Source organism: Amblyomma maculatum, chromosome 8 (genome assembly GCF_055883805.1).
Source record: "Amblyomma maculatum isolate TAMU_Amacu chromosome 8, ASM5588380v1, whole genome shotgun sequence".
NCBI lineage: Eukaryota > Metazoa > Arthropoda > Arachnida > Ixodida > Ixodidae > Amblyomma > Amblyomma maculatum.
Genome location: NC_139351.1, coordinates 67627601 through 67642994, shown reverse-complemented (window position 1 = coordinate 67642994; position 15394 = coordinate 67627601).

Genomic DNA, 15394 nt, shown 5'->3' with positions numbered 1-15394 from the left:
CTTCTACAGTGTTTAAATGTGGTCGGGCCACACTACTATAGCCCGATTATTTATTTGCCCTGTATTTGCATCCTTATCATAAGTAAACATACTCAAATGTGAAGGTTCTGGCCATGAAATAATGTTCCAAAAATAAGTATGCCGGATGGAAATGAGTGAGCACCATGGGAATGGATTAGGTAAGGCAGGGGTTTGTTCACGAATACTTAGGAGTAGGGTTATTGGTTGTCATCGTTTCTGTTTATGATCGATATGGCAGACATTCGAGGCCACACTAGTTAGAATCCAGTTCGCGACGAATGATCTCGGAACAGCGGGCAAGGAGTAAGTTATATCCTGACGATTTCGTACTGCGTAGTCAAGCAAATCTGCAGTGATAGTCTCATTAGTTACTTTGTGTCAGTCACCGATATAGTTTGCTATTCAATCCTTCCTGAATTATTAACAAAAAATTAATTATCTGACTGCACCGCCGTGGACCTAACAGCCCCTGGAATTGTTTGTGCTGCGAGGGCATCATCCCCTTCGCCTCGGCGCCATAGAGGGCTAGCCTCGTGGAGGGCGCGGTGTGTTCGTTACTAGTAAAGTCCCTTGATAATTTGAAAGTAGCGACACTCTCCTCCGCGCCGCGCTTTCCTCCTCGATTCTCCTCGCGCGGCGGCGGCGAGCGCTGCGCACGACACGCTTTTTCCCCCTGACGCCCGCCGGCCGGCCGCAGCAATGAGTGAAGCGCGAGCTTTTGGGCCAGGTCTGCGCTCCAGGAGTGCACAAAATTTTTGAAAAATTGCGAGAAAAGCATTGAGAATGCCGATAGTAAAGTTCATGAATTGATTGGTTTCTTCTTAGAACTGTTTGAATGGGGAATACTGATAAACAAAGCTTTCAGGCGAGTTCTGTGCTACAGACACTTTTTAAGTCTCATGATAAGGTTTTACTTTGTGCACTTAATCTAGTACTGCCTCTGACTTTGCGTTTGTTTTTTTTAGAGCGTGAAATCTGTCACCGCGGTAAAACTTCAGATAACGATCCAGGCTGGTGCTTTGAACTTCAAGATTAGAGAAGATTAAAGCAGGACTTAGTCTATTTCGCTACTGTCAAGCTATCTCTCTAAGCATAGTATATGTCACGTGATCAACCATGAGATTGGATTATTGGTTAATTGTACATGTATTTCAATCAATTACTGGGCCAAATTAATTTATATTTAGTAAATTGCAATTAAAATCTAAATTTTAGCTGCAACACCGAACCGTATACTGTTGGAAAGCTTAGGCCAAGTGTAATGGCACTGTGCTAGTTAGCTATCCGCGATAATCTGCGTTCATTAGTTAATTTTGTATAAAATCAAATTTTGAGCTGTTCCTTGCTGCTTCGAGGCAAGGAACAGGTTTGCCACGGCAGTCTTGATATGATGCTGATGGAGGAATTAAATAATTTTATGAGTACGTGGCCCCTCACTGACTTCGCGTGTGGTTAAAAGACAGCAGGGTACACTGGGAGAAGTGGTGGGCCCTGTTGCCGATACACTGAAGTTCTGGGGCAAGCATGCTGTGGTCTCATGCGCTGTGTAAAAGAGCTTGATTTCATTGAACGCAACAATCAAATAAAAAAATTACAAGGTGCACATAAGTCTTCAACGTGCGGAAATGAGAAAGCGTATAACTGCCAATTCATTAACTATCGCTATCCTATCTATCACTATATCTACTAATGCCAGAGACCTATCGTAACTGTCACTATCCGCAACGAACACTGTCACCTCACTATCCGGGCCTATTACTATAATTTACTATTATTATCCGTAACAGTCACCATCATTACCTATCACTATTCATAACCATCACTATTTAATCTGATGCCGTCCCATGACCCATTGAAATACTTCAATTTTCATTGACTTACGTTGTCAGTCATATCTCTGTTATCTCATAATATCTGACGAGACAACTATACATTGACTTTTAATTCTTATACTTTCTTGTTTTCTCATAAATGGAGGTGGGAAAAGAGCAAGCCACAGAAATAACTGACTACTATCAGCGCGAGGTTCATGTCTCTGTCGAGGAGGCTTCCTTTACTTCAGGACAGGTCGGTGAGAGAAAATTGATGGAACTGCGTTTGGTCTGTTTTTTTTTTTCGAGTTCGTGTAATATTGGCGGCTCAAACTGGTCTTCAGTGAAATGTAGCTAGAACATAGAGCGATGAGATAATTACTCAGGCTAGGTGAAAAAAAAAATCTTGCATACAATTGAAATGAGTAATATGTTACAGTGTTAAGAATTGTTGCTCGCAAAATGTTCCCCTATTTTTACATAATAACTATAATCATCATTGATTGTTTAGGTTTCGTAAATACAGAAAATTGATGCAATGATTCCGGCTGATTTGACATCGATGGGATAACTTTTCTCGCAATAAATGAATACGCGGAATCGCGCTTTTAGAGCTCCAGCTTTCAAAGCGAAGGTAACCTGCCAACGCCTTGAAGTCATGGTCAAAGAGAAGTGTGTGATCATATGAACACCTCCTGCACATTTGCCGTATCCCTGATAAAACGAACGCATATTTTTTAACCCACGCGTGCGTCGAAGCATGGCAAGACACATTCAAAAATTGAAAAAAAAAAATTGCCATACGACCTAACTAGTGCAGATTACCCGCAATACCTCGGGTTTACTTGCCAAAGAGTTTTTCAGGGCCAGCATTCATTGCTCCCGAGTAACCGACGCACACTACAAGTAAAAGCTGGAAAGGCTAGCTCCTCTACAAGCCCGAATTTTGATTTTTAGTGAAGGAGGCCAGGGATCCTAGCATAATCGCGACAAATGCAATCGAGAGACTGTAATTTTCCAGTTATTTCTGACAGCAAAAAGCAAATCATAGCGCCCTGTTTCTGACTGTACAGAAGTCGAAGCGTGTTAAATGATGGAGCCTTGGAGCCTCGCAGAATATTCAGCATGCTGCAGAGAACAACCTTATTTTTATACAATGAACATGCTGCCGCCGCAAAAATATTGAGCAGCAAGCAGGAATAAAAAACGCAGCGTCAGGTGACGCGTTATTACGGGGAGTGAGAAAGGCACTCGACGTCGCAAACAACTCTGTTGTTTCTAGGAATAAACGTCTTTCGACTAATCTTGTGAATCCATTGACTCGTGCGCAAGCCGTCACGCTTGCCTTGAGATATCATGAATACCGCATAACCATCTTCAGGTCGCTTGCTGCAGTTGTACGCGCAACAGCACGGCATAGAGCTTGCACGCTGCAATAAAAGCACAGCGCGCAATATTCGCTCGCAGAGACTAGGGGAAAAATGGCGCGAAGGAAAAAGAAAACACAAGGAAAACGCCGGACGCGCGTCGGTTTCCAATGGCAACGGCAGGGAGACCAATCGTCGCTCAGGAAATCGGGCGGAGAGCCGGCCTTCAGCGAAGGGGCGCGCAAGGGGCGAGGAGGAGGCGAGGAGGTAGCGCGGCGGCGGCAAAGTTCAATCGTTGGCGTAACTTTCAAAGTATCAAGGGGCTTTAGTTACTAGAAAACACGTCTTACTCTGACACTGACACGTTTTTGAGGACCGCGAGGAGCTGTCAGCTTCCCCTCTCCCCGCATTGGAACTCGCAGGTAGTCGGCTCGGTTACTCAGGAGAATTCTTTGTCTGGAACCCGCGGCTGGCTCATGTAATCGCGAATCGCGGTATTCCAAGCACGCCGCCAACAATAGAGAGATTTAGCTTACCGTGATCCGCGATCCGCCACCGCGACCCTCTACCGCGAGTGGGCGGAGCACACAAGCTGATTGGTCGCCACGCGGCAGGTCTATGTGCCGACATCAAGTATGTGGCGCCATCTTTTGGCGCCAAGGGGATCTGGGCATGCGCAGTGGAACGCGCTGTGGCGGACCATCGTAGCGGATCGCGGATCATGGTAAGCTGAATCTCTCTAATTATCGAGTTTTCCGCCAGAAGCCGAAGAGAACGACTGCTCGGTGAGCCCTAAACGGCCTAAAGCACGGAACTATCATTTGTTTTCGGTCGTATAGTCAGAATAAAGAGCATTTTAACCGGCCTTCAATCGGTCCACAACCTTTACCTCACAAAACCAATTTTACAGGGACCGGAAAGCAAGGCGTCAGGCACCCGTGTACGGTGAGACAGAATGAGCATTAACAACACTTGTAGATATAAATTTCCATCTTTACGGCGTCCCTAATAGCCTCAGTCGCTTCGGTACCAGAAGCCCTATGAAGCAGCCAAACCTAACCACTAAACAAAATCGCATCAGTGACTCAGTGCTTAAGGTTCTCGGCAAATGAGTCTGTATACCCGGGTTCGAACCCGATCAGGGCAGTTGCGCTTCGATAGCGGCGAAACGCAGACATCCGTGTTCGTCGCGATATCAGTGCACATTAAAATAATAATGCGAGGGATCTGTGCAGTCTCTGTTTCATACGAGCATGCACCTTCGCGGCACGCGTTATATTTATTGATCGGAGGGTCATGTTCTATCGAGAGATAGAATATCGGCCCAACAGCCGGGTCTCGCGCACTAGGAACAAGCGTCTTTATCTTTTCCGGATTCTTGCACGGGGTTCGCGCTAGTCTGTCGCATTACAATAACACTACGGTGAAGGAGCAACCATCCTGACGACTCAAGACGAACAGCTAACGTTGGGACATGGACGATTCCGCGGCCACGACGACGCAAATACGATGAGGAGGTAAATGGTTCGATGAGGTAATTGACGAGTTAAGTCTGCTGAATAATGCGGTAGGCACCAGTATCCTGGAAAAGAAATTTCGGGGAGAGGCCGGGGGTGGAATAAGACCCAGAGTGAAACAAGAGAGTCTAGTGGGTAGGAAGAAGCTATAATAGAGCTTTCGCGGCTGACTTTCTGTCGTTCTTGTGTGTATGTGGCCCATGCACTTCTCAACTGGCGGCATTCTTCGGTATGTTTAACAGCCTCGTAAAGTGACGTCGATTCTGAATTGGCCATGTGATGGGGGGAACCATGTCCATGGTGCAGGTAGGGTTCCGTTAACAAGACGAAAGGCGGAGAGCACCGTGGTAGCTTTAAATAGTGCTATTTTAGGCGCAGATCACAAATGGAGGAATTTCGCCCCAGTTAGAAGGGTGGTGGTCCGCATACATAGCAAGCGTATCAGGCAGGGTAGGATTAAAGTTCTTATTTAACTGTTCATCGGAAGATTTTAAAGCGAAGCTGTACGAAGAATGGCGCGGCACTTCTTAAGCACTGTTCGACGACGTCCGCTCAGCAATTTTTAGGAGCCCCATGTTGTAGGATGAACGACGCAGCATCACCCACAGAGGACGATGGAAACGCTGAAGATTCCACATAGTGAGGTAGTCGATTGCGACGATGACATGCCCAGGCACCTCAAACTGTTGGCCCATCATTGGTACTGTGTTGGCAATGTCCGGCCCAATATAGGACCAGCGAAAGGCCAACACAATGCCAATATTGGGCTATGGTTTGTGTCGCCTGGGTAACGATGCCCCGCAGGAGTTGTCGGAAGGGGACCATATAGATTCATCGCTATGTCGTCAAATGCGTGACAAGGGCTGGGGAGTGGTTACAAAGGCGGTGCCTTCCGGTGTTGCAAGCTGGGCGAGAGCGTGCATGCTGGCCCACAAAGTGGTACATCCTACGCGAGTAATACCAGAGACGCAATCAGGCGTATGTTTTCAATACTCCAGCATGATCTCTCTGCATAAACAGTGGGGCATGTTTCTGAACGTAGGTATAGTGACCTAGGTGCCGAGGAATAATGAGGAGCCATTTCTGCCCTTCAGACAGGTAGTTGCGATGGTACAGGTCACTCCGAGTGACAAGATGGTAAGCTTGGCGTTGTAGTCCTCAAGAAGCAGAACGGTGGGAACTAGATAGGAAGCGCTGAGAGATGCAATCTAAGGTTCTTTTTGTTGAGAAAGCATTGCGGGGATGTCAAAGGAAGAAGACTCGAAGGCGGTGACAGGTGGTCAAAGCGGCTCACTCTGAATAGGCGAACGGTAAATGGCGCCAGCCTCAGAATGCTTGCGGTCGGAGCGGTAAGCGACTTTAATGTTGTACTCCAGTAGATGATAGCCACCATAGGGCATGATGGTCCGTCGCGATGTAAAACGGGCGACCGTATATGTAAGGCCAAAATTTTCCAATCCACCATATGATGGCAAAGCATTCTTTTTTGGTTACTGAATAATTGGGCTCGGTCTTTGTCAGTGTGCGACTCACAGAAGCCAGCACGTATTCATCGCTGTCTGTTTTCCGCTGAACGAGTACAGCGCCCAGGCCGACTCCACTGGCTGCAGTACAGATTTCGGTCGGGGCGGCAGTGTCAAAATGACGTTGAATAAGAGATAACACGAGAAGGTGGCGTAGTGTGGTGAAGGCGTTTTATCATGCTGGTGTCGCACGTCAAGACAGTGGCGCTGGTAGCGATGAGTGTTGTTAGATGAGCGGTGATTCACACAGTTGCGAATAAAGCACCAAACATACGAGCATAAGCCAGTAAAGCTACGGAGTTCATTCAGCGAGGAAGCTTTAGAAATTCTGCAATGGTGCAACGTTTTGCGCGGTCAGGAAGAACACAAGCCTTGGAGAGGATGTGGACCAATACACTGAGTTGATTCGCATCGAAGCAGCACTTCGAATTTACTTGAAGGCCAGCATCAGTCAGGCAAGTCAGGATGCATTCCAGGCATTGAATGTGAATAGACAAGTCCTTAGAAAACCCTATACCATCATCGAAGTATACTCGGGAACAGTTTGTCTTGACATTTGGCCGCAAAGGTAAGATGGCGGGGTGTCTTTAAACGTGTCACTCCCCCATCTAGTTCGACCACGCGGCTTTCGGTCTGCATAGACGTTGCAGATCATTTCCTTCGTATACTCTTGAACTTGATTCGAGTCTTCTCTGGTGAAAACGCTTCCAACCCTTGCAGAGTGGGCGACCAAAACAACCGGAACGACCCAAACAGGCGGCTGTCGCCATCTTGTCTGCAAAGTCGGGGCTTCTCGAAACCCCGCAACAGACATCAGACCAGAAAACCAAGTGAAATCAAGAAAAATGTTTTAGGCATAACAGCTTCATTTTAGAAAATTGGTTCCGTGATAAAAAAAATATACCGTAAATAACTAGCGCTATGATTTCAATCCGTACCGGGCACGTACCGGGTACTCTGGCACAGCATAGTCGGGACACGTGGGCGGGACCACTGCATTACTGAGACGGGGCATTAGCTCAGCAACTGTCTGAGGATTTTGTAGCGAGAGCTACAGTACGCCACTCAGCCGAGAATTTCGCCGTTTGGGAGAGGCTACTAGTGCGCATGGGTGAAAACCGGAGAGGAGCAACAGGGGCGGCGCGCATGACGTCAGAGCTCGTGGTCGCATGCTCACGCAGCAGAGGCACCCGATCAGAGAAGCGTCTTGCGAAGCAAAGACGCCAAGATACAAAGCATCAGACACTTGAACAAAGCGAAATGTCAAGATGCAGAGCGTAGTAATATTAATAAATTAGTTCATAGGAAAGGTTAGGCACAACATCTGTCACACTTGCAGTGTGGGCACCTCATCTAGGTGGTGTTGCCCTGGCCAGCGCTGTAAGAGAAGGGAGGAAGGTGGGAAAGAAAGTGCAAAGAGAGAAAGAAGAGACGTAGTGGAGGACTACAGAGTAATTTCGACCACGTCAGGATCTTTAACGTGCGCTGCCATCGCACAGCAGACGGATGCCTCTCAGTTTCGCCTCCATCGGGACGCAGCCTCCGGCAAAGCGTAAAAGCCGACGCATAGCAGCAGGAAAGAGAGAATTAGCTTAAGAAGGCGAAGAGAGCAGCGTAGACGCCCGACCAGAGACAAGAATGGATTGCCAAAGGGAGATGCCAGATGCGGAGCGTAAGAGACTGCGTATAGCCGCCGAGATGGAACCTATGGGAAAGTTCAGTCAACGGGAACCAACAGAAGAGGATGTGAATGTACGTCATGTGACTTATATAACACCATTCAAGTTTCTGAAAGTGCATCTGCAAACCCAACATTTGAAGCAGACTTGTGAACTATCCTTTTGGACACCTGTTGTGAGTGCGAGAGATTGGCACCAATTGTACTTGATACCGGCGATTAATCCAATGTATGGGACTTTGCATTTGGAGACTCCACCAAATCGAAATGCTGTATAGACAAAATAGAGACTGTTGCGTGCTATTTCACATACCATCAGGCAGTTTTCGTCTCTGTCGAGCGAAATGAATAAAATATGTGTATACCCAATGTCAATCATTGCTAAACGTACATGACCACAGAAGCTCAGCCAGGGAAAAGTACCTCTCGCTACGTATATCCTGGCATAGCAGAGTTAAGACTCTGCCATTTTTCAGAAAGGAGCATTTGAAAGGCGTCGTCCTTGAACCCTTCATGATGTGATTTATTTTGTCTGTTTCAGATATAGACGGGCTCACACGACGACAGAGTTCGACAACGTTCTCAATATTACTGTTGAACGACTCGCCGCTTTCCTGTACGCGACTTCGGAACGGTTGTTCGGCACGAAGCTTGCGAAGGGCAGGCCTGCAACCTCTTCGTTTCGACTCCATCGAAACGCAGCCGCCGGGAGTCGGGATCGAACCCGGGTCATCCGGCACAGTAGTCGGGTATCTTAAACACTGCACCACCGCGGCGGCGCCAATTAACAAGCATTGGGTCTTGAATTCTGAACATTGGATGCATTTGATTCCAACTACTACTACGACGCCGCCGGCGTCGTAGTAGTAGACGCCGCCGAACGACGGTTTCAGATGAACGAGCAGGATAAGCTATCTCTTAAAGACTTGAAAGGCAGGGTTTTTACACGCACGGTCAGCGTTTTCGCACCTTTCACTGTGTCAACCTTTCCCGGGAGCTTCGCCAATGCATAGCGCACCTCGTGTCCGCGATGTTAAACAGCACACCATCACGCACATTGTATGCGAAAGTCGAAGCAAAGCCACATAAAATCCGATCCTTATGAGCTACCAGACATGAGAACATTGCGGGAGGAACCAATAAAAGCATAACGCGCTCTTTATTGCACCACCACACGCACTGTATACAAAAGTCGAACCAAAACGTGATAAAATCAGATCCGTATGAGCTTCCAGACGCCATGAGAACATTGCGAGAGGAACCAATATAAATTGGCTGTGGCTTAGCTCGGTTATGCCTAGCGAAAGCTAAGGCATATCTTCGTCAGCCTTGCTAAACCTTGATTTCACATCCAGGTCAATCTGGTTGTCTGACTATGTTGCTGCATTAAAGACGAGCCAGTGTTGGTTAGACAGACACCTTATTGTATTCTCCTCTGTTTCGTTGCTTCTTGATTGCTACGAAGATGAGAGAAGTAGCATGCCACTGTATCGAGGGTTCCTTCGGTTAATTGAGGCCAGTATTTGTATCTGAAAGACGGACCCATTGCGTAGTGTGTACTTTCGGCTCGTTGACTAGATCCAGGTGAAACGTGTCCTTCATGGGACTGCTGAGTGAGGCCGCATCATGGTTGAAATCACCGGCCACAACGCACAGTTCTTCGGCATTTCCTCGCTTTGGGACAAAAGTAGCTACCACATTACAGTAGTGTAGTGTAGTACCACATTACAGTAGTGTTCGGCGCCACGTATGCTCGCTGGACTACCACCCCACTTCCACTATTCGAAAGGCACAAGCTTCTCCCTTGTTTATCGCTACGGGCCTCGATGTGTTCCTTTACAGAGATACACACTCCGGCGTTCCTATTGGCTTCGTTTCAACTAGTTAACAACCAGCCTGAAACCGGGAATTACGACTGCCTGCGATCGGCATGCGAGCCCAACTTCTCTAAAGCCAGTACATCAGCAGCGGTTAGTAGAGTGTGAGGACAAACTTCCGCCATGTGGCAAACGAGAGACCTAACGTTTAATAGGGCCGTGGAGTAATCCGTGACGGGTTTTGTAAGTAGCGCTTTGAAGCGAGTATATGCATCATCTAGGCCATGCGCTCCGCCGGGGTGGCGCAGTGGTTACGGCGCTCGACAACTGTGCCCAAGAAAGCGGGATCGAATCCTGGCCTCGGCGGCTGCGTTTCGAAGGAGGCGAAATGCAGTGGTGTCCGTGTGCTGTGCGATGTCAGTGCACGTTAAAGAACCCCAGGTGGTCGAAATTTCCGGAGTCCTCCACTACGGCGTCTCTCATAGCCTGAGTCGCTTTGGGACGTTAAACCCCACAAACCAAACCAAACCATACCCATTTGTTATACAGCGCACTTCAGCAGCACCGGCAGGCAGAAGCGCCAATAGTAGTAAACCAGCGTGTGAGCTCTGGTCAAGCTCCGCTTACAACAACTTAACAACCACTGTCAAAGCTTCTTTGTATCCAGAGGAGAATAGCAACCGTGAACCTTGCAAGAAAGGAAATGCGCATACGCATTCTATGATATTACGAAAGTTTATCTAGACTCAAACTTTTACAGAGATTAAAATATGCTCTGTGCCTACTTGTGGGTTTTAGAAGATCTCATAAAAAGCGTGTTATTGTATTATTTACTTCCCTCTCAATTATTTACTCGCTGGCTCTTGTTTCAAGCTTTTCTGTGTGCTTTTTCAGAAGTTTATCGATGAAAGAAGTCTCATTCAGTGAAGGCGCTGAAGATCGAAGCTTAGCGGGCGTCCCTGCGTGTTTCACGTTAGGGGCGGCCCGTGAGTTTGTCACCATGGCGCATTGAATGCCGTGGAATTCATTGAAGACTCAAGTCTTCGATATAGTCGTCCCTGCAGGGACTTGTCCCAAAACGGTCGTCGACGCGGCGGCCTCAATAGTGGGTTTACCAGAAGTTTACTGCGTTCAGCTTATGGCGCCCAGTCTTTTCAAGTAACAGTGCTATATGTTTGCAGGAGACAAAACTAGGGCCTAAACACACAAACAGTATGTCTTTCGCTGTGATCGACAGCAAGCAGATATGTTATCCGGAGGTGTTGCTATTATCATTCAGAATTCAATCGCAACTCATCAAATTGACCTCAAAACTAGCTATGAGGCTGTTGCAGTCACTATCCTGCACTACAAAACTATAACATTATGTTCTGTATACCTTGAATCCCATTCTAATGTCACACTTCATGACCTGGAATCACTTTTTAAACAGCTACCAGAGCCATATCTAGTAGTTGGAGATATTAATGCTCATTCCACTTTTTGGGGAAGTAAACAAACCAATAGCAGGGGCCGTAAATAATAAATGGTTCACAGGAAGGGAAAGGCGCAGTATCTGTCCCACTTGTGGCCTGAACCGCGCCGTCAGGGAAGGGAGGAAGATGGGAGTTAAAGTGGAAAGAGAGAAAGAGGAGCCGTAGTGGAGGGCTACGGAGTAATTTCGACCACCTGGGGATCTTTAAAGGCCCACTGTCCACCCTCCGGTCGAAAATAGTTTCTTCCCCGGTGACTGTGAGACTTCGCCCTTAGAACGCAAGGCAGCAAAATGTTTTTGAAAAGAGTAACTAATAACGCAGTTACAGCCACCGCAATCACCCGATTTTGTCATGCCTCTCTCCTTCCGTTCCCTCGCAAAGGTTTTAACGCGGTAGCGTTAATGAGCTCGTGTCGCAGAAAAGCCGGTGTCGTCGGCGTCCAGTGAGCTATAAATCACGGCATGCACTTCATAAATAAAAAGCAAGTTCCAAGATGGGCTGGGTGGGAATCGAACCAGGGTCTCCGGAGTGTGAGACGGAGACGCTACCACTCAGCCACGAGTTTTTTTTTTTTCTTTATTGCCGGTCATCACCAACACACAACAAAACCAACAAAAACGCGCTACAATCAAATGCTCACAGCAGAGCGGTTACCACAAGCATGACACTTAATACAGAAGCCGGCAGGCTCATACGAGTTGCCTTTGTCAAGTTAAATTTCCTTCAGCTGGCATAGTGGTTCGACTCTTAAAATCCAGTCTGGCACAGTGGTCTTCAATTTGTGCATTTCAACCAATGCGTGTATACTCTTGCGGAAGTAGAGCCTTGCAGGGCGGGCGTCAGGGTCACAGTGAAAACCCGCCATTCTGGACCGCCATAGACTGTGCAGGCCTATTAGCATAACCGTATCAAGTGGAATCCCATCATTATTTTCAGTTGGCAGGAATCTAATCCCGTATGAGTCTAATGGTAATTCTTTTTTAACAGTTCTTTGCAGCACGTCCCAAAAATAGACGCCCTCCCAATAGTGCAGAAATACATGGTCTATTGTCTCTGGCTGTTTACATATTAAGCAAAGTGAACCCCATGGCAGATAAAAGCCCTTGCTTTCAAAAAAAGTTTGTACCGATAATGTTCCTGTATGTAACTTAAATAAAAACGTCTTTACCCCAGGAGAAACTGGCATTCTTTTGACACGCTTCAGTACGTCTTGACCTAGACGGCCGCTATACAAGGCTCTGTACACAGGAACAGGGAAGAAGTCGTCACAAACAGCTTTATACAGGTTCTTCTTTTTCACTGAACTTAAGTATTCTGTCGAGAAGCGAGCTGACAGAATTCGAGCACTGCTGACAATCTCTTTGAAAAAACTAGAAAGACGCCCCGGCATGCTTTCCGTAGCAACAACGAAATTGGGCAACGCCCGCGCGAGCCTCACTTGGCACACAGTGCACAAAAAGGGGTCGGTAACGTCGCGAAAGAAAATAAATCTGTGTACAAGCTGGCGCACAAATAAGTGAGCAAGCCCGAGACCTCCGTCTTTAATTGGCCGGAACAGGTTATCCCGACTACATCTTTCCCAGCTTGATGCCCATACAAACACAGCAAAGATTCGGTGTAGCTTTTGAACACTCAACCTAGAACAATGAAGTGCTTGCATGACGTACCACACCTTGGCAACAAAAAATAGATTACACACAGTGGCTCGTGCAAAGATAGACAGCGGCACTCCTTTCCACTTGTCAGCCTTCTCCCGTATTTCCTGAACTTGGGCGCGCCAAAATGGCTTGCTGTCTTCATAGAATTCTAGAGGTACACCCAAATACTTCACGGCTGTTGTAACCCATGTAACGTTGGCAAAAAAGTCAGGCGTTGATGTCCACGCCCCGTGCCAGAAGCCAAGACACTTTCCCCAGTTTACTGGACTTCCTGTGGTCGCACTAAAATCTTTCACAACTTCAACTGCGGCGCAAATACTTTCTTTGTTCGCACAAAACACTGCCACATCATCAGCGTACGCCAGAAGTTTGACCTCAGACTTGTACAGTTGAAAGCCCTGAACAGATGGATTTTGCATAATAGACAGGCATAAAGTTTCGATATAAATGCAGAATAGAAGAGGGCTGAGGGGACAACCCTGACGTACCGAACGCCGCACATTTATGGGTTCCCCTAATACTTTATTAACAATCAATCGCGTTGTGCAGTTTCGGTACGCCAGGGCTACGCCCTCTCTGATAATAGAACCGACATTGATATAATCCAATATTGCAAACAATGCATCAAGTGGAACACAGTCAAACGCCTTTTCTAGGTCGAGCTGAAGAAGCGCGACCCTCGCGCAAGCAACGTCACAACATTCCAGCACGCACCTCGCCTTATGAATATTTGTTATAATAGACCGGCCCTTTATACCACACGTCTGGTGGGAACCAACGATATGTTTTGTTACTGTCTGTAGCCTGGCTGCCAGAACTTTCATCAGTATTTTGTAATCCACATTTGTTAAAGAAATAGGCCTGTATGACGTCACAAATTTTAGTTTCTCTGTTTGGTTTGACTTGGGAATTAACACTGTATGTGAGGATGCGAACGAAGGAGGGAGTGCACCAAGTTCATAGGCATCGTTAAATACAGCAGCTAACAATGGGGACAGATCTAGCTTGAATGCTTTATAAAAGCCTGCGCTCAAACCATCCAGCCCAGGCGACTTTCCTGGGTTCAGATTATCAATGGCGCTTTCAACCTCGTCCTCAGAAATCGGCTGCTCTAACTTTTCTCTTGTGGTGGCATCCAGTCGTGGCAAGGAGGGAAGAAACACCTGCTTAAACGTCTCCAACTTCATGTCCCGAAAAGCAAACAGCTCCTGATAATAGTCGAAGAATGCACGTGCTATGTCGTTCTTATCTGTCACGAGGCTTCCGTTCCATTCTACTTCGGTTATGTCATTTCGATGAGCCTGTGCTTTTTCAAGACCCAGAGCGCGCTTAGTGAGCGTCTCGCCGGCGACCCATCTTTCGGCCCTGGAGCGAACGAGCGCGCCTCGATATCGGTCCTCGTCTAATAATTCTATTTTCTTCTTTATCTTTCTGATGTCCTCTTTGTAAACCCCCGGCTCCTTACACTCCTGCGCTATTAACTTCTTTAATGTTGATCTTAGGCCTGCTTCTTCTCGCTTTTCGTTATGGCGAATACAGCTGGCTCTTTCTATCACTTTCATTTTAATTTCTTGCTTGCACAGTTCCCATTGCTCCCCAATGCTGCTGTTAGGTCGTTTATTTATTTCATTTAGCTTCTGTACAATAATTTCGATTAAGTTATCGTCTTCTAAAAGTTTGGAATTCAGCTTCCAAAGGTCCAACACAAAACTTTTGCTTGGGCTTCTAGCTCCTATAGTGCATTTTACCAGACAATGATCGGAGAATGACATTGGGATAACAGAATAATTTTTACACTTCGTTATCACATCCAACGATACATAAATTCGGTCAAGTCGAGCATGACTAGAACTCTGAAAATGGATGTACTGCACGCTGCGCGCTCCTTCCAAGCACTCAGCAACATCCTCTAATGAAAACTCTGCAATCATCTGCAACAAACAATCGGTGCTTGCATCTTTAAAGGGGCGGTTAGAGGTTTTGTCTCGGGCGCTTAAAACACAGTTGAAGTCACCCATAATTATCAGCTGCCTTGTTGAATCTAAGCATCGTTCGATGTTTTTAAAGAAAATGAGCCTGTCTTCAGCTGCATTTGGTGCATAAACGCAGAGAATGCGATAAACGCAGAGAATGCGCCATTCACTGCTATGCAAAACCAGGTCACAAACAATCAACCTTCCGCACGTAGACGAAATCACGGCCTGCACTATAAGTCCTGGCAACCGTTTGACAAGAAGAAGGCACCCAGCCGACGTGCCCACTGCGTGACTAACAGCCACTTCGTACCGCGACGTGAAACGCTGCGCCCTGCTCCCTGTCTCCTCCTCTCCCTCCACTTTAGTTTCTTGTACTGCTAGCACGTCTATGTTTTGCTCTGTTAAAAGGCGAAGTACTTGGCTTTGCTTCCTTCTACTAGCCAACCCTCGTACGTTGAGCGTTGCATTGTTCAGACTCTGGTCCATCGCCATAATCATGCATTAGAAGGAGGCCGGGAGCATGACGCTTACCTTTCACGTCTAGCATGGCG